The following is a 27,101-nucleotide window of genomic DNA, read 5'->3' as shown; positions in this document are numbered from 1 at the left end:
CCCATAAGCACTTGAAAGAATCTGGGCACTTCTTTAAAAGTCTTCTCGAGCCAGCCTTCCCAAGCATCAGCTGTTACGACTTCTCACCGACAACAAGCAACAGTATGTTTGGATTTGGGGTTGGTTGCTTTTTGCCTTTTTAAAAATTTGTTTTTTACTTTCTTCCTTGTAAAATGGTTGTCGTACTTCACTTGTGTGTTTCTCACCGTCTCCATCTGTGCCTGAGAAGCCTTTCCGTGTCTACGTCTAAAGGCATACACTGCTCTTACATGACTCTTGTTCTGCAAGATGTTTATGCAGCATTGCTTGAACTTTAGATCATCTAAGGACACCTATCTTAACCAAGTGGGTCCCCATTTTTTCTTTCTTTAGTGAAAGAGGTTTCTCTTTCAGCAGCAGTTTTCCAGACGATCAGCACCCCTCCTGTCTTCTCCTCCCTCCACGCGCCGTTCATGTCCTTCCCCCTCCAGTGTCTCGGGCTTGTGGAAACCCGTGCTCTCCTCCCTCGCGCCCCAGCGTTTAGACCCTGCGTGTTCCCACCGCGTGATCCCTATCTTCCAAATCGCCTTCCAAGCTGCAGCTGCTACCACTCCTCTACCGTGGACGGTGTCAGGTCTAAAAGGACTGTCCCCTTGCTGACTCCCCTATCTCCCACATTAAAAAGTTGTCATCGTCACATCTCACTTGTCAGCAACACGAAACAGGAATCGGATATTTCCTTTCTACTCTTTCATCTTTGCCGCACACAAGAATTAGTGTCTAATGACACCGAGGCAAAAAGTTAATGGAAATTTAATTGAAAAAACTACCATCCCAGCAGGAATTGAACCTGCTGGCCTTAACACAGGAGGTAGATATTTCATCCACGAGGCTCTGGGCTTTGCCTTAGCATGCTTGGATATAGATGATATCACTTTGGTAAACAGATCATTCCCGTATTTTTCCAGTATTACTTTGGTCAACAGAAAGAAGAAAGGAGTGGATTCCAATTTAAATGTCAGGGCTGTCCTCTCTAAGGATTTTGAACGGGGGGGGTTATAATAAAAATAGGATTTAATTTCCTATAAATGTTTGAGTTCTTCAACCCTCATATATAGGAATATGAATATTTATGCATGTAAAATATGCCTTCCTCTCAATTAAAGCAGTGTTTAGTCGCTCAGCCCCAAAAGAAATCCAGGAGAATGTTTTTAGGGATTATGAACCCCACTTCAGATTTTTCTAGACAAAATAACATTATCTGAAGACTTTTGTGCCCCTCTTCTTTCAGATTTTTCTCCAGAAGCCTAAGCCATATAAATAGATGGGCAAGGTATACAGGTGTTTTGTTTTGTTTTGAGAGACAGAGAGCAGGGGAGGGGCAGAGACACAGGAGGACAGAGGATCCGAAGTGCACTCCACGCTGACAGCAGAGAGCCTGATGCGAGGCTTGAACTCGTGAACTGTGAGAGAGATCATGACCTGAGCTGAAATCAGATGCTCAACCAACTGAGCCATGCAGTCGCCCCCTCAAGGTATACAGTTTTGATTATTTAACAGTAATGGGGGATTCGGAGCATCAGGATATTTATACATGTTTATTTCAAAACACATTAATTAAGCTCAAAAAATATGTTCTATCCAGATTAACCCAGAATTTTTACCTAACCTGCAACGCTCAAACTGGGTGAGTTTTCCCAAGGAGGCTGAGAGCAGTATCTCTCCTCAGCCCTTTGCTTGCTTTTAGCTAAAATTTGAGAGAATTTTGTCTTTTTTTTTTTTTTCTTTTTTTTGGTGCCTGGCTAAGTGACAGTGATTGTGTGCATGACAATATATAACTGTTTTAATTTATTTTTAACTAAATTAATCCTCAAGTCCTTGAAAGAGCTGTAGAAAGAAACCCCATATTGGAAGTCCTACCAATAACACCAGCCCAAGCAAGCAATGAGAAAATGGCAAAGTCGACACTTCTCTTGCACGTCAACAAGCTCTTCATCAGTCCCATTACAAGGTAAAAAATATAGAATATTTCACTTTCAAAAGGTCAACAAATAAAAAACCCTAAAACTATTTTTAATTGATTTAAAATAAGAAAGTACCCCCACAACCATTAACAGTGAACCTTGCACTAAGCATCTAGTATGACTTAAGTTATTACGTAGTGATGGTATAAAATCAGCAAGTGAGCGGGGCGCCTGGGTGGCGCAGTCGGTTAAGCGTCCGACTTCAGCCAGGTCACGATCTCGCGGTCCGTGAGTTCGAGCCCCGCGTCAGGCTCTGGGCTGATGGCTCGGAGCCTGGAGCCTGTTTCCGATTCTGTGTCTCCCTCTCTCTCTGCCCCTCCCCCGTTCATGCTCTGTCTCTCTCTGTCCCAAAAATAAATAAAAAACGTTGAAAAAAAAATTAAAAAAAAAAAAAAAAAAAAAAAAAAAAAAAAAAATCAGCAAGTGAGCAAGACATTAAAAGAAAAGCAGGCAGAGCTAGAAACCAAACATCTACAATGTTTTCAAGCAGGTTTCAAGTTATGTAAAACCCGGTCAGGATTTATAAAACATTACTAAGCTCAATGATAAATATTTTTTAAAGATTTTATTTTTAAGTAATCTCTACACCGAAGTGGAATTCGAACTCACAACCCCAAAATCAATAGTCACATGCTCTACTGACTGAGCCAGGCAGGCATCCCAATGATAAATATTTAAAAGGTTCTTTTTTGTGAAGACAAGAGTGGCTTTTTGAATGGTTAATAAATAAAAACTATGTTTCTGAAATATTTTTATCTTTACTTCATCCATGTTATATTTATTTATTTATTTACTTATTTATTTATTTATTGAAAGTGTATTTTTATTTACTTTGAGAGAGATATAGAGAGCAAGCAAGGGAGGGGCAGAGAGAGAGGGAGACAGAATCCCAAGCAGGCTCCATGGTGTCAGCGCAGGACCCCAATGAGGGGCTCAAACTCATGAACCATGAAATCATGAGGTAAGCCAAAATCAAGAGTCAGATGCTTAACTGACTGAGCCACCCAGGCGCCCCTTTGTTAAATTTATTTTTATAAATTACATATTAAAACCAAAGCACAAATATACACATGCGTATAAGAATAAATAAACATACTTCTGGGGTGCCTGGATGGTTCAGTCAGTTGAGTGCGCAACTTCGGCTGAGGTCATGATCTCCTGGTTTGTGGGTTCGAGCCCCGAGTCAGGCTCTGTGCTGACAGCTCGGAGCCTGGAGCCTGCTTCAGATTCTGTGTCTCCCTCTCTCTCTGCCCCTCCCCTGCTCACGTTCAGTCTCTCTCTCAAAAATAAATAAGCATTTAAAAAAATTGTAACAAAACAAAAAAATAAATAAATAAGCACACTTCTATTGAGAGAATATGCTCGAAACCATGCGTAGATACCTCTGCTCTGGTGAGAATGTGGGAGCAGTGATTTTTTTTAGTTTTATGAGTTTTTATTTAATTTTTTCCTGGAATCTAGGCCTTTTCATTCCTCCTGACAACTTTTCTAAGAACTCAGTTCTATATTTACTGTTCATGCTTTTGGATCTAGATGCAATTCCCTGACTTTTCTTTAGAGCCGACCTATTTGGCACAGGGGATAACAGAATCTTTTCCATCCAGAATCAGGCAGAGCTACGTGGAATCTGAGCCTCAGCTTCCACATCCGCAAGATAGGAATAATCATATCTATCTCATTGGTTCAGACAAAGCATGTACAGGACTTAGCACAGTGTTTGGTACATGGTAGGAGCCCATTAGATATTTGCCGTGATTGTTGTTTCACCAAAATGATTATTATTGTCCCTCTTAGAGGCAATCAGCTTTCCAGCTGCACTGAACCACTCCCTGTCTCCTTACTTATGTTTGATCACTCCCGAATAGTTCCCACGAGCTCTACGTGGCCAAATACTGTATGTGTTTTTTTAGTCCATTTTAAATACCATTTGCTCCATTAACTGTTCATTAACACTGCCAGCCAGCAGCAACGTTCTCTCTCCTCCACATCAAATAATACCATATTTGCATCCCATTCGTGGAGTTTTGAGCTTTCTATCCTGTATAGACATATAAGACATATAGGACAGACATATGAATCATTTATGTGTATATATATCGTACTCCTTCATAGACAGTGAGTTTCTTGAGGATAGGGGTCATTTCCTATTCAAATGTGTCCTTCCCAAGGCATTCAGCATTGAGCCTTGCCCTTAGTGACAATCGATACACGTGAGCTGAATTAATTAATTAATATTTCTGTCCACTCAGTGCAAAATGTCTGCTTGAAGGCAAAAGCCAGGCAATGAGGAGGGCCATCAGGTAGTAAATATTTCAATCTTTATGTCTCCAATCCCTATCACATGTTATAGTTAATAAGGTGATACAAAGTTTATCTAGGCAGGAATGTGAACCTTCCTTCCCCTCCCCACTCCCCGCTGTTAACGTGGTGACCTTGGGGGAGTCATTAACTACTCTAGGCATTGGTGCTCTCACTGGTGAAAACAGGGAGTTGGATTAAATATCCGAGGACCCTTCTGGTTGTACACCCAGTACCCATATCTCAGACAATGTCTTGTGCCAGTAAGAAGGAGCCAAGCGTTGAGACTGAGGCCAGAAAACAATACAAAGATACGTGTGAGGGAAAAAAAGGGCCGGTTAAACTTAAGGTCAGACCTAAGGGCACACCCATTAGGCTGAGAACAAATCCAATATGGAGGGCACATCGATCAGCATTACTTGGGGTCTGTGAAAGCAAGCAAACCAAACACAACAACAAACACGGTCTAAATCAGCCCGCTCGACACAGAAATGCTAATGGGGATCTTGTCACAAAGATGTTGGAAGCGCTATAAGGACAATCCAAAAGGGGTGGTGAGGCAGCCCGCGGATTCACAATGGCCACAAGCTACTACTCTTTCTAAGGCTGAGGGAATAAAAGAAGATGATGTTGCTGGTGCTGGAGAGGTCCAGCAGGAGAGAGAATTCTGCAAGGGCTACTACAGCAAATGAGACCTAGCTACTCCCAAATACACCACCCCAGGGAGAAAATGAGAAGGGGACAGTCCTCAGCCTCTCCCTTTCTCCTATCTTCTGATGACTCCTGTTGGCCAAACCTGGCTGTAGGACAAGAGAATCCGGGAACATAGTCTACAAGGGTCAGCCCATGCAACATAAAGCAGAGAGGAGAAACCGAGACAAAGGCATGAGAGCGAATGGACAATTAACCAACCCAGATGGCCTGGGAGCTCAGTTCAGAGATGATTTTTCCAGAATAGGTGGTCTCTTGCTCTGTGACTTCTTTGAAGTTCTCGACCCCACTTGCTGGCATTACACTTTGCTGTAAAGTGTCGATGCTTTGGAGTAGCTAAGAGGGAAGCTACTGACAAATGGTCTGATGAAATGATGTGTGAAGACCATGCCAGACAACATTCAGTTGTATGCGTTCCGGAATTCTTCTCTAGATGCTTCCTAACATGTGCTACACTTGCTCATAACTGGGGCTTTCCCAGTGCAGTGTATCCCGAGTAGCGCACAAGCTGTGTTTTTCCAGAAGGACATTGATCCCATTGGCTTAAACAAGGTAACATCCCCATGTAAACTACTAAATTAACATGGACTATAAACCCATACTCTGATGACAGGCTGATCCTTCCAACAAAAACATAAAATCCATCAGTGTGGTTTCCGGCTAATGAACTAGGAAGCAACAAGCTTTCGTTTTTCTTTTTCTTCTGTTTCACAGTGACATTCATTGACTTACAGCTGGCATCTGTGACGTCTACAGAACAATGACGTCACATGCATATTTAACTTATACAAGTGCAATTATATCCATTGGCGGGGGGTGGGGGTGGAGAGTAGTGGGGGACCCACGGCGTGGGGGTAGGGAGAGAAAGGGAAAATTTTCCAATATCGTGGGCAATTTTACCTACCATTTCACACCGCGAGCGAATGCTCTGGAGTGAGCAGGAGGTGAGAGATGGGCATCTACTCCTTCCTAAAGCAATCTTTGCTCCCGCTTATCTCTCAAAGCCTCTTGGCTGAGACGCTAATGTGTAAAGATTTGGCGCTGAAAAATTAAATGTTGCTGGCATGGTCTTGTCTTGTACGTATTTTTACATATACTCTGCATACCAATGCGGCCACCCACGCGCGCTACGCAAAATGGGCAAATGAAGACTCTTGAAGCGGAGATTTTAAAAAATACCAAAGATTCTCACCTTCCGTGCTGACGTTAGAACCCAGGCCTCCCGTATGGTGTGATTCTGGTGCCTGTGCCCGGGGAACTAAACATTCAGTTGAGAGGCTGGCTGCGGTGCAAGAACAGGGAGAAAGGGTTTCCCAGTCTATCCAAACCAGAGTATGCGCCTTCGCTTCGCAAAGAGAGGGGGAAAAGAGAAGGCGGTGCTGGAAATCGGTACAGCTGCAGGATTGATCTCCACAGGCTGTCCCCTGGAAGCCCAGAGACCGCGTTGAGATTTCACCCTGCGACTAAGCCGGTGACTGCCTTTTCGCTGCCTCCGCTAGCTACCTCGTGCAATGGGGGCATGATATCTGCTCCTCGCTTATTGTCACCAAAGCCTCTATGGTGATTAGATGTGATTACTACGGATCCCGTTCCCCAGGGCTGAAGTGGTTGACACCCTAGAGAATCCAGGAAGACCGCCAAGTTCGGACCGGAATACTCCATCCCGGTTCTCTTCGCCTCGAAGACAGCCGAACCTGGAACCGTTGGGACGAACATGGCAGAGCGAGGGTCACTGTGCGACAAACCACACCGGGATGTCCTTACCGCACCCAAGGTATCAGGAGAGAGTTGCTCCCGCCCTCAACCCAAATCTAAATGCCTTCACGTGAAGTATGTCAGCTTCCTAATCTCCACCGTGTAATATCCAGAATACAGAAACAACCGACCAATCAAACCGGAAAAATCTCCTACGAGCTCCTGGAGCCTGAAAAGCTGCCATTAGTAATAAGCCTTCCCGCGCTCACCCTGCCCTGAACCCTGGGCCCCTGCTGCGTTCCACAGCACAGCTCTCGCTAACACGCCAGGTTAATGCTGAGAAGGAACTTAAACCACAAAGGACCAAAAAGCAAATATTTTTGCCCAAAGCTAATGTAGCAAATTACATGCGAGATCTAAACTCCAAGAACCTTTTAAATGGCGCAAGTCTACACAAACACACAGCACCTCGCTTGCCAAGACTTGAAAACTAAATTAAATCGAAGTCACGTCCCACTGGGAGATTTATAGAACCCAGTTAAAAGACTGGGGTTCGGGTCTTGGCAAGACCGCTGGTTGACTTCATCCCCCAGGTAACTAATTTCTCTCGCCGGGCTTCTGTTTGCCTGGGAAGGATACGTTCTGCTGGGAACAGTGAGGTGAGAGCGTGTAGGCGGGGTACGCGGAGCTCCAGGCAAAAAAGGGGTCCCTGCGTGATCAGAAATTCACCCCGAATGTCACGAGCCAAGTGCTCCGTTGCCCTAGCTGGGCTGCTGTGGGTGGCTGTGTAGTCTGTAAGTTGCAAAGGGCCCCGTCGGAGCTAAGGTCAAGTCCTCTTTCGACTCTGAGCAGGGCTTCGGCAACTAGCAAACCTTGTCGTCACACACGCTGTGCTATCTGCCTCCAGGCCCAGGAGTCTCGGGGAGGGGGCAGCTTGCTCGAATTCCCTAGAAGATGCCCCACAAATGGTGACCTGAGCCCTAACCGGGGATGGCACCATTCTCTCAGAGTCAATGTCATGTTGCACAAAGCCATTTGAGGGACACGTTCACAAAGGAGCTGCTTTGCTGGGAATCGGATCCACCAGGAGCATTTGTGGTCAGAAGGCTGGAAACAAGCAGATGTAATTCACCGACAGCCCCCTTTGCACCATGGCCGTGTTCCCTAGCATTCGGCCGGATTCTCCCCATCCTGCTCCTTCCTTCGCTGGCGGCTCCAGCCCAAAGAAGCGACGCGGATGAAACTGAAAAGCTCATTTTGAGAAAATCAGTGCAGTAGGGAAACTGGCCCTGGCAGTGTTGCGTAAGAAAGCCAGGCAGTTAATGGACTGCATCTGGCTTTGTTTTGCTCACACACTCAGTTGGACACCAGACAGCAGTGGTGGTGATTTTTTGAGCACTTGGGGGGAAAATGTGTTTTTTTTTTTTAGGTCAATGTGTGCTATCAGTTCTGCATCACTTTCATTCCTAAATTTCTTCATGCTTAGGTTTCCAACTGTATTTCAACGAGATGCTTTCGTCCTTGCCTATCAGTGGGGAAATGAGCTGCTGTCGATGATTGATCACACACTTTCACGGATCCCGTGGCTACAAATGTCACCCTGAAAAAAACCAGCCCAGCAGACCGTCCTTCAGTGTCTGTGAAAAGCAACAAGGTACCGTTCACCAAGAAAAGGCCCAATTCGGACTCAAGTGCAAAAGGTTGGCACCTGCTGGCACCTACAGAAAAATCTCATGTGCTCTATGCCGGCCAGATCCGAAGAGTCGTTCAAGCCGACGTGTAGATCTATCAACAGGCTGTTCCTTGAGAAATTCCCATGGATTTGGAATGGTTCTGAACTGGGAAGAAGGAGGAGGGGAAGGAAAAGGAAACCCTCACTCCCTGCCACGAGCCAGAGCCGTTCTCGGGAAATTAACATTCAGGATTAATCTCTATCCTTGGGGACAACACAGGTGAGTTAGGAGTCAAAGGAAATACTTGAATAAGGATTGTGTTTTCATGCAATTCTGTGTTCTCTCAACTACTCTGTCAATGAGCTAAGAATCTGAGATCTATAGGCAATAAGTGTTAGGCAAACATGAAGTATGATTTCTTGGCCTCAGCCCACAGGCTGAGTTTGTGCTTTAGACAAATTAAATTAGAGCCAACAAAATCCTGGCCAAGCCCTTAACTGTTAGAGACTTTCTATGCCAAGGAAGTAGAACTCATCAAGGAACTAGGCACTAGGACCTTCATCCTACATGCAACACTAAGAAAGAAATATCATGGTTGTCAAATGCACACACAGGATTGCTAATATACTTCAGGCAACGATGTAACCAGAGAACCGAATGTTTTCTATAAAAAGTGAAAGGTGAGATCAGACCCCGTGGGGAATTTTTTTTTCCCTTTCTTTATTATCTTCCAAATATATTTGAACTTGTTTCCTTCTTGAACTCATTTAATTTTCCCTGATACACTTCACAGATGTGAGCTACATTTGGAAACACGACTCAGGGACTGCTCGGTTTTGACCCATATGTTGGGCTCATGGAGCTCCTCCAATTTCCCACAACACCAACGTCACTCGCTCTCAGCGTCCCTTCCCGGTCTACCCACTTCCCTCCCAGCAAAGGGCCACATTACTCAGCACGGTGACCCCTGACTCAGTCGCCGTAGGAGGAGACTGCCATCAGAGCTGGCGTGAGTCGAGGAGAGAAAGATTCCAACTGGCTTATAAAGACTGTTGGGATTTGCCAAGCAGCCCTAAGTCACAGGGCTCATTCTTTCTACTTCCCTTATTGCGCTTAAAAATGGCATTGTTTGCAACTTGTTAAAAAAAAAATTCCGGCTATACCAAATCGCAAATCTAAGTAGACACAGTTGCTGAGTGAGTGAGGAATGAGAAAGGAAGGAGCGGCAAAGGAGCAGATGAGCAGGATTGAACAGCAACCCACGTTGAAACAGACAAATTCCTCTGAAATTCTAATTTTATTTTATTTAAAAAAATTTTTTTAATGTTTATTTATTTTTGACAGAGAGAGAGAGAGAGAGAGCATGAGTGGGAGAGGGGCAGAGAGAGGGAGACACAGAATCCGAAGCAGGCTCCGGGCTCTGAGCTGTCAACACAGAGCCCTACGCAGGGCTTGAACTCATGGAACGTGAGGTCATGACCTGAGCCAAAGTCAGCCGCTCAACCGACTGGGCCACCCAGTATCCCCTCTGCAATTGTAATTAAAAAAAAATTTTTTTTAACGTTTAATTATTTTTGAGACAGAGAGAGACAGAGCATGAACAGGGAAGAGGCAGAGAGAGAGGGAGACACAGAATCTGAAACAGGCTCCAGGCTCTGAGCACAGAGCCCGATGCGGGGCTCGAACCCACGGACTGCGAGATCATGACCTGAGCCGAAGTCGGACGCTTAACCGACCAAGCCACCCAGGCGCCCCAATTCTAATTTTAAAATAACAATGGCCCCCATTTGTTGGAACCTAATACTTACCCCACAACAGCCCCAAGGAAAATCATTGTTTGTATACCCATTTTATAGATGAGAAAATGCAAGGGCAGAAGGTTGGGTAAGTTGCCCAAGATCTGACACACAATTAGGCAAACGCTAGAGCTGAGTTTTCCAAACTAGGTCAACTCCCTGCTCTCCCCACCTCTACCATTCTGTCAGAAATATGAACCAAAGGGTGTTTAACAAAATAAGTTTGGACAGAAAACAAAGAAAACCTGAAGAAATTCGGGGAATGAGCTATTGAGAGATCTTCCAAGTTAGTTATCATTGTCATCTTATTTACACCACCGTTGACAACCTAATTCAACCCGACTTCCTTTAGGTAGAGAAGTAGCAAAGAAAACACATGTGCTCTGCTCTCTTCTTAAGGAATCTGCTTCCCGCTCCCCTTATTCTTCTTGCTCTCAGCTCGCCATGTTGGCCAGCGAGGTCTCTCCCCCAGGACCACATCAGCCCAAGACTGCCTCCCCCTCCACACGGGTCTAACCCAGCAGCGTCACCTCCCACTTTCCCAGAAACCCACCACCGTCACCAAGCTCACCAAACCTGGTACTGAGTTGAACACAGGCTGCCTTCTTTAGCAAATGAGACTTGCCCCTCCCTTTGGGTCAGCCCCACCTACTCCTGATCCTGACCTCTGGAATCACAAAACACAACTGGAGAAGGGCCCGTCACCTCCACACCCGGCCCACCACAGGCTCACACCATCCAAATACAGGTTGGCCGTTGACCGGTGCTTAGTAGTCCCAGGATTTGTCCTTTATCCGTTCCCCGCTTCTTTACTCAGTATAACGGTTACAGACCTTCTTGTCGGTAGCCCCCAGTCCTGGCCAAATGCCCATCTCCTTCTTCACCAAGTAGCTGGAGACCTTCTGGGGTCAACTTTGCCTTGGAGCCCCCCTCATCCAACATATACCCTTTTCTCCTGCCTCTCCCCCTTCCTAAGACTTATCCCCCTTCAACTCTCCTCTACAAAGCTTGTCCTCCGGGTTTCCTCCCTCTCCTGAAGTCCTGAAGCACACCTCTTATTTGGCTTTTAGGGTCCAGGTGCCAAGTATTTCTTACCGTTTTTCCTTGGAACCCTCTTGTAATATTTTAAATTGCACAAACAGCTTGACTTCTCTTTTTTTGTGCACATGGCCCATCTACCCAACCAGATTGGGTGTCCTCCAATGCTCTGTCCTTTGGCACCTGCTCATATTTCTTTCTAATAACTCCCTTGGAGAGAGCTCATCCCCTTGCAAAACACCATGGATGCCATGCAGATTCGTGCCACAAAGCCCCAGCTCAGGCTGCCCTTGACTTTAGGGTCCTTTCCCCTTCCCCTGTCAGTCGAAATCCACACTCTTTACGCAAGACCACTTCAAATTCCAATGAAGCCTTCTCCAGCAAACACAGGTCCACAATTACCTGCTCCGTCTCTGAGCGTCTATAGCACTCCAGGCTATACAAACATTTTAATGTTTAAGTATACTCTCGTTTTCTTATGTCTGTGAGGGCGTGTACCGTCCATTGTTCCTGACGGTTTGGGAGTTTCCTCAGGACGGTAACCGAGTCTTTGGTTTCGTATTCCCCATAGTACCCGGCACAGTGCTACATATTTTCAAGCGCTTACCTCCTCCTACGTGGCAAAAGTTAAAACATAAATCAGATTTTTTTGTTTCCAATATGGCCCAGTAAACTGAGGCTCTGGTGGTACCAAGCTGAACCAAATCTGGAGCCAAAACTGAGCAAAATCTAAACCCTTGGGGTAAGGGGTTTTATGTGCTTAAGAATCTCTTGTCACGGGACACCAAGTTCGGTGACAGTGTAGACAGTACCCAGCTTCACAGGGTGGCCTTGTTTAGTTATCCAAACCCAGAAATATAACACCTTGGAAGAGTGTGTCTGAATCAAGAATTCAGGCTTCGTTTGCCCAAGTGGAAAGTTGCATGTGGCCAAGCAAAGCTGACCTGATGAAAGCCAGTGTGTTCAGCTTCCTTTCAGATCGACAGCCATAAGTGCCACCTCCATTTGACATGGCACCAGTCACACCTGTGTTCTGGGGCCAAGAACGGTGGCCAGCTCAGCACCTTCTGAAACACGGGTGGCTGCAATCCAAGGCAAACAAGACTGAACAGATGAATCACAGCGGTGAGAACCAAGCAGCTGCCATTGTAATCCAGGGAGCTTACCCACAATCCAGCGGGGCAGGGAGTAACCTATAACGTGCCGGGTGTAGGGCCAACTCAACCTTCAGACACAGGAAGTTGGGTCTCCCCTAATTGCTCACGTTAAGAAATTCTCTTGCTTCTTCTTGGTCTGAAAATGTCGTTAGCCCACCTGAATTAGGGACCCGGGCCCCATCTTGGAAGTGAGGCGTGGCGATCCACACAGCCAACCAAACCCTCACAGACACCGTCTATACACAGATGACAACAGAAAGCCAACAACCAACATTCCCAGGCTCCTTTATTATGAACTAAGCTCAGAGGAAGGCCGTAACTGCTTAGAATGTTCTATAAAGTTCTCAGGATAGTATTCTTAGAAAGTCAGCCCTCCCAAGGTCCATCAGTTCAAAAGCCAGTCAGAGTGGAAGTTAAGAGTGACGTTGAGATACCGTAGTCTCAGCAGCTTCTGAATTTTGTTACAGTGTTTATTCGTTATTTTCTTTCCTCCCCAGGGCTAGCAGTGGTCCCTGGGAGAAACGAGAGGAAAAATACAACTCACTTTTCAAAAGTACATCCCAAGCCCATGCACACCAGAGTGCTGACATTGTCAATCTTGTGTGTCACCCCCCCCCCCCCCCCCGCCCCCATCACTTATCGTGGAGATAAGTGATGTATTCATTTTCCTACAAAGCCAGTACCCTTTTCAGGATCCTCCCTGATGTGTGAGAACAGTGCCACCTAGTCTTGGGGCATCTTAGTTAAGTCCTGAGAGTCTAGAACTTCAATTCATTCTTTCATTCAGTAAATATTTATCAAGCATTCAGTATGTGGGAGGCACGTGTTCTAAAGTCTGGAAGGTAGCAATCACTGAAGCAGGAAAAGTCTCTGTCCTCCCAGATCTTATATTCTGTCAAGACGAGATAGGCAGTTAACAAAGACACCTGTAAATACAATGACTATCAGAGGGTGATGGGTGCCGTGGGGAAGAACAGGGCAGATCAAAAAGGATAGGAATCGCCCAGGGGCGGGGAACGTGGACCATGCAGGATGGTCAGGGAAGGACTCTGAAGAGGTGATGGTTCAGAGAGACAGGCCCTAAGGAGGTGTGGAAAAAGCCATGCAGATTGTAGAGAGAGGTTTTCAGGAAAGGGATCAGAAAGGGTGGGGACCCTGAGGCCCAAGAAGGGCTACTGTGTTTGCAGAGTAGCAGGGGGCCAGAGGGGCTAGAAGAGAAGGAGAAAAGCAGAGCAAAGTGGGAGTTGCTGAGACAGGAGAGAGGGCAGGAAGCCAGCTCATAGAAGACCTGACAAGCCACTTTAAGGGTTTTGGCTTTGACTTAGCATATCAGTAGGGCCGGTGGGGAGACAGAAGCCACCCCAGTTATTTCAACAGAGCTAATTGAATATAAAGAAATGTTAATGAGGAATAAAGTCGTTAACCAGGCAACTGAAAGGGTAAAAGAGATAGCAAATGCAGGAAGCTGTCTCCACACCTAGGGCTGGGGCAACGAAGGGTAAATTGTTAACATTCAGAAGCTCAGAAGAGGGTCCCATGAGGCTGGAGCTCAGACCGCTGAAGAAGGGACAGCGGCAGCTGGCTCTGGTGTCCCAGAGGGAGCACAATGAGACTGCTCTTGAGCGTGGGGAACGGTTGCCAAATGGACTTAACTGTGGCTACAGGAAGGAGCCGCCACCGCCAGGGTCAGGCACTGGAGCCACGGTGCCCCTCGAGGGCTGCGCTTGACCGGAAACCCACAGAAAACAAAACAGGAAACAGCGAGACCCCTCTCTTTCCTCTAGGGGGTGTGCTCCCCCCCCTCCGGCGCCCCCTGCTGGGCACAGGCAGACCCAGGAGAAAGGTGTTTTCCAGGGGCCCGGCTCCAGTCCCGGAAAATACAGTATAGAAGCAGGGGTTTAGAGCCGAGCAGCAATAACTTAGCAACTGACACCCTCTGAACAAGACAGGAGGACATCAGGGAATTTTGAGCAAGAGAGTGACATAAGCTGAGTCCCTGTGGCGGCTGCGTTGAGAAAAGATGGCAGAAGGGCCACGGCAGCGGAGGCGGGGAGAAGTGGTTAGATTCTGGGTACCCTCGGCCCCACGGGATTTGCCGAGGATTTGCATGTGGGCTGTGAGAGAAAGAGAGCAGTCAAGGTGACTCCCACATCCTGGCCTCAATAACTCGAGCTCTGAGTGGAGCAAGACTGGCTCGAGGCGCCTGTGAGGGGGCCGCGTGACGACGCTGTGGGCAGTTGGGCACCCGAGTCCGGAGCTCGGGAAGGGGTCTAAGTTAAGGCGTGCATGTGAGGCTCCCGTACCGCAGGGAGGGATTTTTAAAGCCACCTGCTCGGACGAGAGCGGCCCTGGCCATGTCGACGTGGCTCACCACACACGGTGGCTGGGGATGGAACGTGGAGTCAGGATGTCGTAGACCTGAGACCAACTCGACCAGCCCTGGGCCTTCCCGGGCAGCTGCTCGCCACTCCACGCCTCGATTCCGCATCTGAGAAATGGGGACGATAAGAACCACACCGACTGCATTGGTCCCGTGCGAGGATTCAACGCGGTGAGACCAGGGAAGCTCCCAGCCCGCGGGCTCTAAGCCGGAGAAGGGGGCAGCAGCCAAATGTGTCCCGCTCCGCGAGAAAACCAAGGACGAGGGAGGTCAAAAGGGGAACGTGAGTGCCTTCCGATGTTAAGTGGGGACGAGGGGGGGACCACGGTTTCCCCTCGCTCACGAATACCTGGCCAGGGGGTAAAAGGAGATGCCAGACAGCATCCCTCCGAGGGAAACAAAGAGAAAAGACAGATTCATGAAAGGATGCTTACAAAAAAGGCAATTCTTTCACACATCAGAACTGAGCTTGTAGGGACAGAATCCTTGCCGGGGGACGAGCTACGGGAGACAGCAGCGTGGGCCTGTCGTGAGCTGGGGGAGCCAGAGATGAGTCAGGGTTAGGGCCGCCTCCCCACGACTCTCCACCCCACCCCCGCGCACCAGTCACCGTCCTCCTCTTAGTTGGTCACCCCTCACTGAGCATGCTCACAGGAGGCGAGCTGTTCCTTCCCCAGAGTTCAGACGCAGGGTTATGTAAGGTTGGGCCGCAGCCCTCGCCCGAGAGCTGAGACCAGCTGCCTGCACGGGGCACTCCCTTCCCAGGGGGTAGATCAGGTCAGGAAACCAAGCCACAGATGGCAAGGCTCAGAGAGTCCAGCAGTGGAGGAAAACGAGCTGACCCTCCTCCAGTGGAGGTTACTTTCCTCCAATGGAGCAAAACAGCACCCCCCACCCCCGCCCCCACCCAGGTCAGTGAGAAGGCCCTGTTCCACGAAGTTTCTCCAGGGTCCCCTCCACTTGGGATCAAGAGCTCATCACGTCGCTCTGCTTACAGCGGCCTTTTTCCACACGCGTTCCCAACACTGACACAACGCGAAACGTTCTGCCGTCCAGGGATTATATTCCAAACAGCTGTTCCCGGATGCTAGGCAGGATCCATCGGAAACAGGGCTCTTCAGCTTCAGCAGCACGCTCCGCTCCAGCACCGTGGGGCCCCTAACCCCCAGGCCTTCAGAACGCGACCCTCTGTGAGGTGGGGTCTTTAAAGAGGTTCGTTCAGGGAAAATGAGGTCATTAGGATGAGCCCGAATCCCACATGACTCGTATCCCTATACGAAGAAGGGATTAGGACACCGACACGCGCAGAAGGCAGACCATCTGGGGACACGGGGAGCAGCCTGCTGTGGACAGACCAAGGAGAGAGGCTTTGGAAGAAACCCACCCTGCCCACACTTGGCTCTCTGACTTCCAGCCTCCAGAGCTGTGAGGCAATAAATTTCTGTTGCCTGAGTCCCCCCCGCCCCGCCGTCTGTGGTAACTTTTGTTACGGCTGCCTCAGGAAACGAATGCACCAATTGAAGCAGAATTTCTGGGAATGAGACCTAAACATCAGTATTTATGAAAGTTTTCCTAGAGTGTTGACTCTGTGTTGTAGAACTCACTCTTCTAGATTACAAATTCCCCTCAGTCTGCTAAATCCAGGGCTGACTCTTAGACGGCTTCTCCAAGAAGCCACCATGCATAATACTTAGTGTGACTTCCCTCCTTTCTCCCTCCCACCCTCCCTTCCTTTCCTTCTCCCTCTCTTTCTCCCTGCTTTCTTCCTCCCTCCCTCCTTCCTTCCTTCATTCCTTTCTTCATTCCTTCCTGGACAACAGAAAAAAACAGGACAAGCCACGGCCCTCATCTCAGCCTCAAGCTCGACGGACACGAAGTCAAGTCCCGCCTAACACCTTCTGTTAAAATCCGAACCACTGAGCGGCCCCTAAGCAAATCTTTAATAAAGCCAAGGACCTTGAAAAGGCTCTAATCTGATGAACGACTGACTCCAGGGGACAGACAGACCCTGCTGCAAAGGCTCACGGGGAAAACTGAAGGCAATGCCTTCCCTCTCTGGGGCGTGCCCCTGTCAGACAGAATCTTTTTTCTTCTTCTTCTTTAACTCGTGCCTCATTCAGCTTTTTTTTTAAATTTTTTTTTTAACGTTTATTTATTTTTGAGACAGAGAGAGACAGAGCATGAACGGGAGAGGGTCAGAGAGAGAGGGAGACACAGAATCTGAAACAGGCTCTAGGCTCTGAGCAGTCAGCACAGAGCCCGACGCGGGGCTCGAACTCACATACCGCAAGATCGTGACCTGAGCCGGAGTCGGACGCTTAACCGACTGAGCCACCCAGGCGCCCCTCATTCAGCTTTTTAAGTGGCCCATTGTCCACGGCAACCTCTTCCTAGGACCTAATGGCTACGACGAGTGCGGGAGGAAACCCACACAAATCTATGGGAACGGCCAGGCCTCATTTTTCTGCTAATGGTTGGTTCGAGATAAGCCACCAGCGGTGACCTGGTCCCTGCACGTCTTTGAATAATGACAGCAAGGTGGGCTTGAGAGTTTGCAAGCCTCCTCTCCTTCCCCGTGTCTCTGTTTCCCCACCTGTACCACGGATGTGGGAGATCCGGACATCTGAGCACCGCTCGGGTGGAGGTGAACGGGTACAGCTTTAATCATCCTCCTTTTCAGCATCCGAACGTATCCACATATGTTTCCCCAGCCGCTTGCCGGCCATCCCCTCCCCCTCTTTTTTTATTCATCCCTGAAAGCTTCTATTATCAATCACTGCATGGGGTAAATTTTCAAATCAGCAGTCAGAGTTTTTAAGCTGCATGACTTCTATTACAGCCAAAGGAGGCAGGTGACCAACACCAATACGGTCTCAAAAATCCGCTCAGCAGCTTACCTTCTTGTGTTCATTCACTCGTTTTTCAGGGCCTGTCTCCAGGCTGGTTTTAACATAGCCTTCTCTGAGGAGGGGTCTGTCTTTCACAGATCCGGGGGGAAAGTCAGGGGACACACTGATCTGGAAGAGAGGAAGGAAGGCGAGTAGGCTTGCAGAGCGCTTTTCTTCGGGATGGGATCACGTTTACCGGAACCAGCGAGGGTAGGAAGGGTCACGTGTTAAGACGGGGTGTCTGAAGCTCTCTCTGCCATTCTAACTTCCCCTTCCCAGTCGTGCAAGTGTCCCGGAACAATGCCTTCCACCCACTGGCCAGGCCATCGTTAGAAAAAGCGGAGCCCTCTTGGCTCTGCCCCTGTCCACTGTGGGGGTGGCATCTCGGCCCCCTCTACTCTGGCCTCCTGGTTCTTCTTCGCGCTCAGCCATTGGGACCAAACATGCATTCGCATTCGTCTGGTGTCTGAGGCCGTCTTTGCATCCAGACACTGCCTTTAATGTGGCATCTAGAGGTTGAGTAAGACCTCCCGGTCCCTCCGAGATACGGGCAAACTCTGGCTCACCCCATCCAATTCCAGGCCACCGAATGTCCAAAGTCTTTGCTGCAATTTCAGCTGCTGCTTCTGGTTCCCACACCTTCACGTACCATTTCTGGGCTGCGTCACACGGCGACCCTCCCACACCCTGTGTCCAACACCACTCCTGCAAAGCCGTTAATGGGGACTAGAGACAGGGGGACAGAGGGAGGATTCGCATCGGGCACAAATTAAGAATCCGTGATACGTGCTCTTGAGTTCCTCTTGGCCACCCCCTAATCTGGAGGAGGGGGAATCCTCTTTTCCCTCCTCAGACCCAGCACCCAGCCTCTCGACAGCTTCCCCCAGAAAGTTTAATCTTCTTCCCTCCGTTGCGCAAAGATTTACAGACACAAGTGCCCCTCACCGATGTCTCCTCTTTCCGAGAAAGGCCCGTAGCCTTTCTCTGAAGAATGGGCCCACCTCAGGCGACGCTTCATGCAAAGGTCAAGGGCGTCTAGCAGCCTCCACCCCCTCATCTGATGTGAGGAGCAGCCCCTGAGTCCAGCAAGAGCGGGCCGGTGGCCCCTGACGAGATGGGGCAGGACAAGGCAACGTCCACGTGGTGTGGAAACCAACCAGGCCCCCGGAGACCTTCTCTCGGGCCGGGTGATGAGAGTCAGACTCCGCCAAGGGCAGCGGCCGGTGTAGCCGCAAGGAATCTGAGAGACGTCACAGGAAGCAGCCGGCGAGCAGAAGCCCGGGGGGCACAGGCCGAAGCAGGAATCGTGTGGTGTGAAACAGGAGGCGGGGGGTGGTGGCAGTTGACGCAGGGCAACAGAGAGGCTGTCCCACAAGGCCAGTCAAGGCCCTTGGGAACGAGAGGAAGCACCATGCTCCCCACGTGGCCTCAGCAGGCCTCAGTGTTCCCTGCCTGCTTACTTAATCCCCGTGTGCGCGACAAACCCCCAACGCCCCAGAGGTTCGGAGGCCTTCTCTGCTCTGCGCTCACCGGGCCCCCCACCCCTTGCCCTGGGGGTCAGAGGTCAGTCTTCCTCAGATGCATAACCTGGCGTTCGCAGCCGCTAGCACAGAGGCGAAGAGTGATTTCCTTCTTCCTTCCTTCCTTCCTTCACTCCGAAGAGTGATTTCCTTCCAGCCCAGCCCTCTACATTATGCCCGGGACATTAGCCTGGTTTCCTTAATTCCTCATATGGCGTTACACAAAAATAAACACTATATAAAAATATATGCCCAAGGGGTGCCTGGGTGGCTCAGTCGGTTAAGGGTCCGACTCTAGGTCTCAGCTCTGATCATGATCTCACGGTTCGTGAGTTCGAGCCCCGCGTCGGGCTCTGCGCTGACAGGCGGGGGGGGGGGGTGCCTGGGGGGGGCCTGCGTGGGATTCTCTCCCTCCCTCTCTCTCCGCCCCTCCCCCACCTCAAAACAAATAAATAAACTTAATATGTGTTTATTAATATACGCCCAAGCATGAGACCTTCAACTTCTTGCTTCCAGGTTGACAAGCCAACTGCAAGGGGCAGTTGGAAACGGAACAACAACTGCCTGGGCCCGTGGAGAGAAAGCTGAGAAAGACCTTGAGGTAAAAACAAGAGCTGTGAGTTTACCTCTCCCGACACCCAGGCAGCCATCCCGCCTCAGTGGCCCCAACCACAGAGCCATGGGACTATCGGGTGTTGATTCAGATCGACTGTGGAAGGGTCAAGCTTCAAAGTCCGCAAGTGAAGTACAAATGGCCCAGTTCTATTTCTACCATCGCGATTCTCCACACACCCACAAAAAAATCTATGGAGGAGTTGATTCTGTAACACTCAGAGAGCAAGAGAACCAATCAATGAAAGCTATGGAGTGAGGAAAAGAATCTGCAGGGGTGACCCTTTCTGCTGAGTGCAGACGATGCCTCAGGAAAAACATGGCAGCCTTTTCCTCCCGTCAGAAATGGCTACCTGTACCAAAAGGGCAGACTTTAGCTATTTTCTCCGATGGAGGCCTTTCTTCTCTGCTTTCTTGCTGAAAATTTCTGACTCAGTTAATAACCTATGTCTGAATATAGCTTATAGAGGTTCCCTTTATGTGGCATTTAAATACATAATAATAACAATCTCACTGGAGTCTCCACCTCAGAAACTCAGATTGTGATGGGGGGATTAAAGTATACGGACCCCATACTCTACCATCATCCTCTTTCCCTACGCACCAGTAACTGGAGTGGTCTAATGGGCCTCTCTCCAGTGGAAAACAACCATATCCTCTGAAGGTGTGCGTAGCACAGGCACGACTTGCGGCCGCAAGCCTCTGGGTTTCTTCTGACCTACTTCCCAACCCAGATGATGCTCACACCAATATGGCCCCATAAGCATGCCCACGGCCCAGATGCGTACCTACCCATTTCTCTCCCACTCAAGAAAGGATATCAGAATGCAAGAACCTAAGAACAACACCCTTATGGGGGCTCTTTCTGGAATGCATTATAATTTATCAACAAAGCAAATTATTCAAACCTTTACTATTTCAACTCTTTTTAACACATTCCTTCTTACGTGCAGTGTGGACACCGTGGTTGAGAACACGGACTTCTCAGACACCCTAAGATGCCTACCACTGGAATTGTTGACATCAGACCACTGAGCACAAAGAATAACTGCCACTGTTAACTGACTCATAGAAGATTCCAGCACCTTGAAGGGAACCAAGGCACCTCTGCCTTTCTTAAAATGCACTCACCAAATTTCCATAATCTGCAATGACAATAGCAATCGTGTAATACCCAATAAAGGCCCTATTACCCTTGAAACAAAGGAAATGGTAAAACATGACAAGTTTATCATCATTATGGATGATTACTATTTTGTGTTGTTTCATATACTTCCTAATTCCCTAAAAGTGAACATCCACCATTTTTTAATAGGATAGTGTTCAAAATATTATGTAAAAAATGTATTTTCAACACTAGGAGTGGAAAGTCATGGGATCTGAGGAGATTCTCTAGGGCACAGGCTAATCCCCATAAAACATTTATTTAAGAACCTTCTTAGGGCAATGAGGAGAGGGGGACATTTTCTAAAATATCTCCAAAGGGAGAGGGGGAGAAAGGTAGATGGCTATCACATTTTCACTAAAAGTTTTCTCCTTTTGTTAATGTTTATTTATTTATTTTTGAGAGAGAAAGAGAGAGAGAGGGAGACAGAGAGCGAGCGCATGAGTTGGGGAGAAGCAGAAAGAGAGACCCAGAATTCGAAGCAGGCTCCAGGCTCCGAGCTGTCGGCACAGAGCCCGATGAGGGGCTCGAACTCACAAACCCTGAGATCATGACTTGAGCCAAAATCAAGAGTCAGATGTGGGGCGCCTGGGTGACTCAGTCAGTGAAGCGTCCGACTTCGACTCAGGGCATGATCTTGCAGTTCACGAGTTTGAGTCCCACATCTGGCTCTTTGCTGACAGCTCAGAGCCCGGAGCCTGCTTCGGATTCTGTGTCTCCCTCTCTCTCTCTCTCTCTGCCCCTCCCCCACTCATGCTCGCTCTCTCTCTCTCTCTCTCTCTCTCAAAAATAAGTAAAAACATTTCCAAAAAAAATTTTTTTTTAAAGTTCAGACGCTTAACTGACTGAGCCACCCAGGCCTCCCCTTTACTGAAAGATTTCTTGACTGCCTCCCATTGTGATAGGGATTATAACACCACTCCTACCTTCTCAACGAACAATTAGAAGACAACTCTTTCTAAGTGTCTGTGAGACATGACCTCTAGGATCTGTTATATCAAACAGACGTTATATCAAGTCATCTGTCCGCTAAGCTTCTATGAGTGAGAGACCTTGGTCTCTGGAAGAGGAGTGTCCCAGAAATGGAAATGAAAATGGATCAATCGTGCGTATCCCACTAACCAACACCAAAACTTACTTGATCACTGGGAAGACAAGGGCTTGGGCTTACTTCTTTCCACCTGTCTGGGCAGGTGAACCGAGATCAGGGGTTATGACGCTGAAAATCCAGAGGACCACCGGACAGCTTTTCTATATAGCTCACCATGTCTCTAGCCGAAAAGCGTGAGCTTTGAGGTAGGGTGAGGAGAGAGGGGGGCGCCTACCAGGGCCGTGGAGAGACCGTTACACAGGGGGTGGGTAGTCCCTGCAGGAAGAAGGACGCAAATCAAGAGGAAGAAAAAGAAAAGGGGTCCGGGAGGAGAGAGGTAAAAAAATGAAGCCAAGGTAGGCCAGCGTTCTTCACCACCAATATGGGGGAGACGATGGAGGTTTGCTCTTTTTTTTTAACGTTTGTTTATTTTTTGAGACAGAGAGAGACAGAACATGAATGAGGGGAGGGTCAGAGAGAGAGGGAGACACAGAATCCGAAGCAGGCTCCAGGCTCTGAGCTGTCAGCACAGAGCCCCACACGGGGCTCAAACTCGTGAACCACAAGATCACGACCTGAGCCGAAGTCGGACACTTAACCGACTGAGCCACCCAGGCGCCCCGAGGTTTGCTCTTTGAGCTCATCAGGAGTGCAAGCGATAGTTCACGAATGTCAAAGGACAGGGGGAGACCCCCCGGGTGACCTTGGCTTTGCAACGAAAACACACCAGGGAAGCAGAGCGTGCAGACGTTTGTGCAACAGAGCTGGGGGGGGGGGTGCCTCCATCATGCTTCCGGGTCTCAGTCCTGGCAAATGACCAATGTCTCTTTAATGTGAAAACAGCGTCGGAGGCAGTAGCAGAGGCCAAAACTCCGGTGACATTGATTTTGCACATTCGTGGGGTTGCTTCTAAAGGGGAACTCCCACGGCAGCCGGACAGTTTCTTCACCTAAAACACCGCCATTGTGCAGCCCCTCAGAGGCCAACGGGAACAAATCCATTCAGCCCTTTCGACAGCGTCACGTTGACACTTCAATTACCTGATAACCGCGGCAATGTGTTTCTAGCCGAGCAGGAAAACTCCAAAAGAGCTTAACCTCTTTTCCCCTTCGGCTTCCTCGAAACTTCCACCTGCTTCCGTTCTCTCATGGCTCAATTTCCGTGGCCAGGTTGTGATCAGCCACGAAGGGAGTACCGAAGAAGGGTCCCGGACCTGGATTCAAATCCTGGCTCTGCTATTTACCGGTGGCGTGAACTTGGGCAAGTCGCCTAGATCCTATCAGCTTCGGTTGCCTTGCCTATACAATAGCGGTTGCTATGGAAAATCAAATCAGGTGATACCTGTTTGGAAGGTGCCGTGATGGTTGTTGTAATGCCAACAGTAATAAGTAAATAGGGATTCGGCTTACTCGAAAAACTCACGTGGAGGGGTGCCTGGGTGGCTCAGTCAGTTAAGCGTCCAACTCTTGGTTTCGGCTCAAGGTCACGGTCTCACTCACGGTTTGTGAGTTCAAGCCCCCCGATGGGCTCTGCGCTGACAGTGTGGAGCCCGCTCGGGATTCTTAGCCTCTCTCCCTCTCTCGCTCACTCTCTTTCTCTCAAAACTAAATAAATAGACTTAAAAAAAAAAAAAAGCTAATGTGAAAAGTACACTTCTTCTCACAAAAATGCTCTTGAGCACCTCATGAGCAGGTGGTAAAGTAGCCAATCTGTCTTCAGTTTCACGTAAGGATATTCCGCTCCAATTATACCCAAAGCTTCTCAAGAGAAAATTAGCGTTTGACCTGATAACATCATCCTCTGATATAAGAAAACACACACACACACAAATTTTGTGTATCTGGGCGATAATTCTGGGTGATTAATATGATGACAGTTTTTAGTTAATGATAAAGAAAAATATGCGACAGTCAACACCCCAAATTCACTTATAAAAGTTTTTTTTTGTTTGTTTTTTCAGTCTAAAGATGGCAGCAGAGAATATTGTAGATGGCTCTGGGCTCCAGATCTATACAGATTTCTACTAAACTAACGGGAGTCCCTTTACGGTATTGATTTGTGTGTCCCTCACTGGAATGGGACTACCACGTTAGCCTTCTATGGGCACCGGGTGCTGCTACATAGTGGGCTTAAGACGGATAAGCGGATGGCCAGTCCGCCTACGGTAACAGGCCAAGCAAGACACAATCTTAAAAAGAAAGCTATTCGGTAAGTTGATATTATACTTGTATTGGTTAACACGAAGCTCGGCAGCCTCCATCGATACCCTAACGATAAGGACTTAATCAAAACAGGTGTGTATTTCCCTTGCACACAGATGTCTAGAGGGACTCTGTCCACGGCTCCCATGTGCCTGCTCTACTGTGTGCGGCTTTCGTTCCCAAGTTTACATCTTGGTCCAAGACGGCTCTGAAGCTCCAGTCATTATCGCCACGATCCAGGGAACAGGAAGGTTAAGAGAACGGTAGGGGTGGGTATTTGGGGAACAAAATGGGTGGCCTGTGTCAGAGGATGCTATGTTCCTCTCGATATCGATCTCTCCACTTTTCAGTACCAGAACCTCAATTTTTATGCCAGTTTATTGCCACCCATAATAAATACTATATCCCCCCGCCCACCTTGCTATCTAAGTGTGAACATATGACTAGGTTTTAGACAATGAAACATAAGCAGAAATATTACGTAGAATTTCTGGGAAGTTCCTCCTCTTTAAAAGGAACACAGGTATGATGGCTGGAGCTCTAGCAACCACCTTGGATCATAAAGACCATAAAGACAAAAACTGCATCCTAAGAATGACAGACGAATGAACTAGAGGGAAACTCTGTACCTGCAAACCTCATAGAGGAACCATACCAGCCCTGGACTGCCCACTCTGAACATCTTTTATGCGACAGAGAAATTAACTTTTATCTTTACTTATGCCACTGTTACATTGCTGGCCCCTATAAAACTGAATCTAGTCCTAAGCAGGACACAACTGAAGTAGTGAATATTTTTCCCCCTCCTGTCTATTTATCAGTTACCAGCAGCACTATTCTCCACTAACATGGCCATTCCTGAACCTTCTTTCTCTGTCTCAACCTTGCTCACAGGGAGTAGCAAATAAAGGACACAAAGCCCATAACTTTTAGTTTTGCAAACTATGAACATTTGATAACAAAAGGAAATAAAACATGAGCCATCCACAATTCCCTGCCCAGCTACGGTGAAATTAAAAAGTTAAGAGAATCCCCCTCCAAAATCCCAGAAGCACTTCTGTCGCTGCTCGACATCTATGGCCGTGTTCCCAGCCTGTACTAGGTGAGACAACATATCGTTAGGTAAATGGTGCCTCATTCACTTATGTACTTAAAAATGACAAAGGCAGCAGAAAAGAAATAGTTATTGTTCTATATCAAACAGGCAGATCGAGACCTCTTTCCCATTTGGCCTGAAACTTAGCTGAACAAGATTACCCCATTTTCCTTCTTACAAATCCCTACTATATGTGTGTGTGTGTGTGTGTATATTATACATATATTATAATATATATAATATATGTATAATATATATAATATATGTATAATATATAATATATAATATATAATACATATATATAATATATAATATATAATAAATATATATTATATTATATATTATATATATAATAAATATATATTATATATTATATATATGTATTATATATTATATATAATAAATATATTATATATTATATATATGTATTATATATTATATATATATTATATTATATATATATATTTTATATTATATATATATATATATATATATATATATATATATAAAAGTTTCGAGCCACATACATTATCAAAGCAACTTTACAAATGAGCTGTTGCCAATACACCCATGAATACTAAAAATCTTTTCCTGGCTAATGGTTGTCTTCTCTAAGATTGTATTACCACTTGGCCTCTTCTGATAGCCTCAATTCTTGAGAAATTCATTGAGAAATGAATTCACTGTACCCCCCAAAATAAAATCAAGTCTTTTACCAATCAACACCCATGGAGAGATCAAGATTAGTAAGTTGATGAAGAGGGCGTGTGGGTAGCGTCTTGGAATCTCTCTGCAAGGTGGTAGCTGGATGCCAATGATCACGACAGACCCCGTGACCCGGAAGAAAAGATCGGTGGACAAAGCCTACTTTGAAGACCTGGGCTCCTGTCCCAGCTCCCGTTTCCAACACGTAATGTAAATTTGGACAAGCGTCTTAGTCTCTCCAGCCTCCTTTCTGTTAATTGGGAATAAGACCAACTTTAAATCACTGGGGTGTGGTTCAACACTATACGAAAGCAATTTATAATGGTAAAGAGTTGCGTAAATGTACTGTCTGCATGTTTGTATGAATAGTAGTGTTTGGGTTCTGAGTAATAGAAACTAAACTGTGGACTTTAAGTATTTGTGTGTATGTATGTATGTGCCTCAAGGATACAGAACATTCTGGAAGAAAAGGAAATGAACTGTTAAACAATGGTTACCTTTTGGGATAGGGTAAATATTTTTTTACTTTAAACGTGGTCAGTGGTGGCTGTATATTAGTTTTAAAATTAAGAAAAAATGTGTACTGTGACTAAAGTTCTTTCCACGATGAAAAGGGAGGAGGCCAAAGTTAACGGATTTGAAAAGAGTAGGATATTCTTGTAGCAATAACCACGAGTCCCCTAAATCAGTCCTGAAGGCCCTTACCCTGATGACCCACAAACTGCGTCCTTCAAATGGATACTAATGCTAGGCTGGCCCTAGCAATGAAGCATCAAGATTTAGAAAACAGAAATACTTAAAATTGCTTCAATATTCAATACATGGGTGTTTCCCGCATTAAGAGCCAGCTCTAAACTCACACCCTAGCACCTCTGTTTCTAAGGAGTATCTTTTTCATTCAAATAGCACCCTTGTCCCCACAATCGACCAGGCAAAAAAGTGTATGGGTTCCACAATTACCTTATCTCCCGTCATTTCCCTTCCTCTTCTTTACCATCTGTCCTATAATTATTCTAAGTCTTATACCTAAAGCCTGAAAAAAGATTTGGAGGTGATAGGGCGAACAAGTATTG

Source organism: Panthera leo, chromosome B2 (genome assembly GCF_018350215.1).
Source record: "Panthera leo isolate Ple1 chromosome B2, P.leo_Ple1_pat1.1, whole genome shotgun sequence".
Classification (NCBI taxonomy): domain Eukaryota; kingdom Metazoa; phylum Chordata; class Mammalia; order Carnivora; family Felidae; genus Panthera; species Panthera leo.
Note: the sequence above shows the minus strand (reverse complement) of the source record.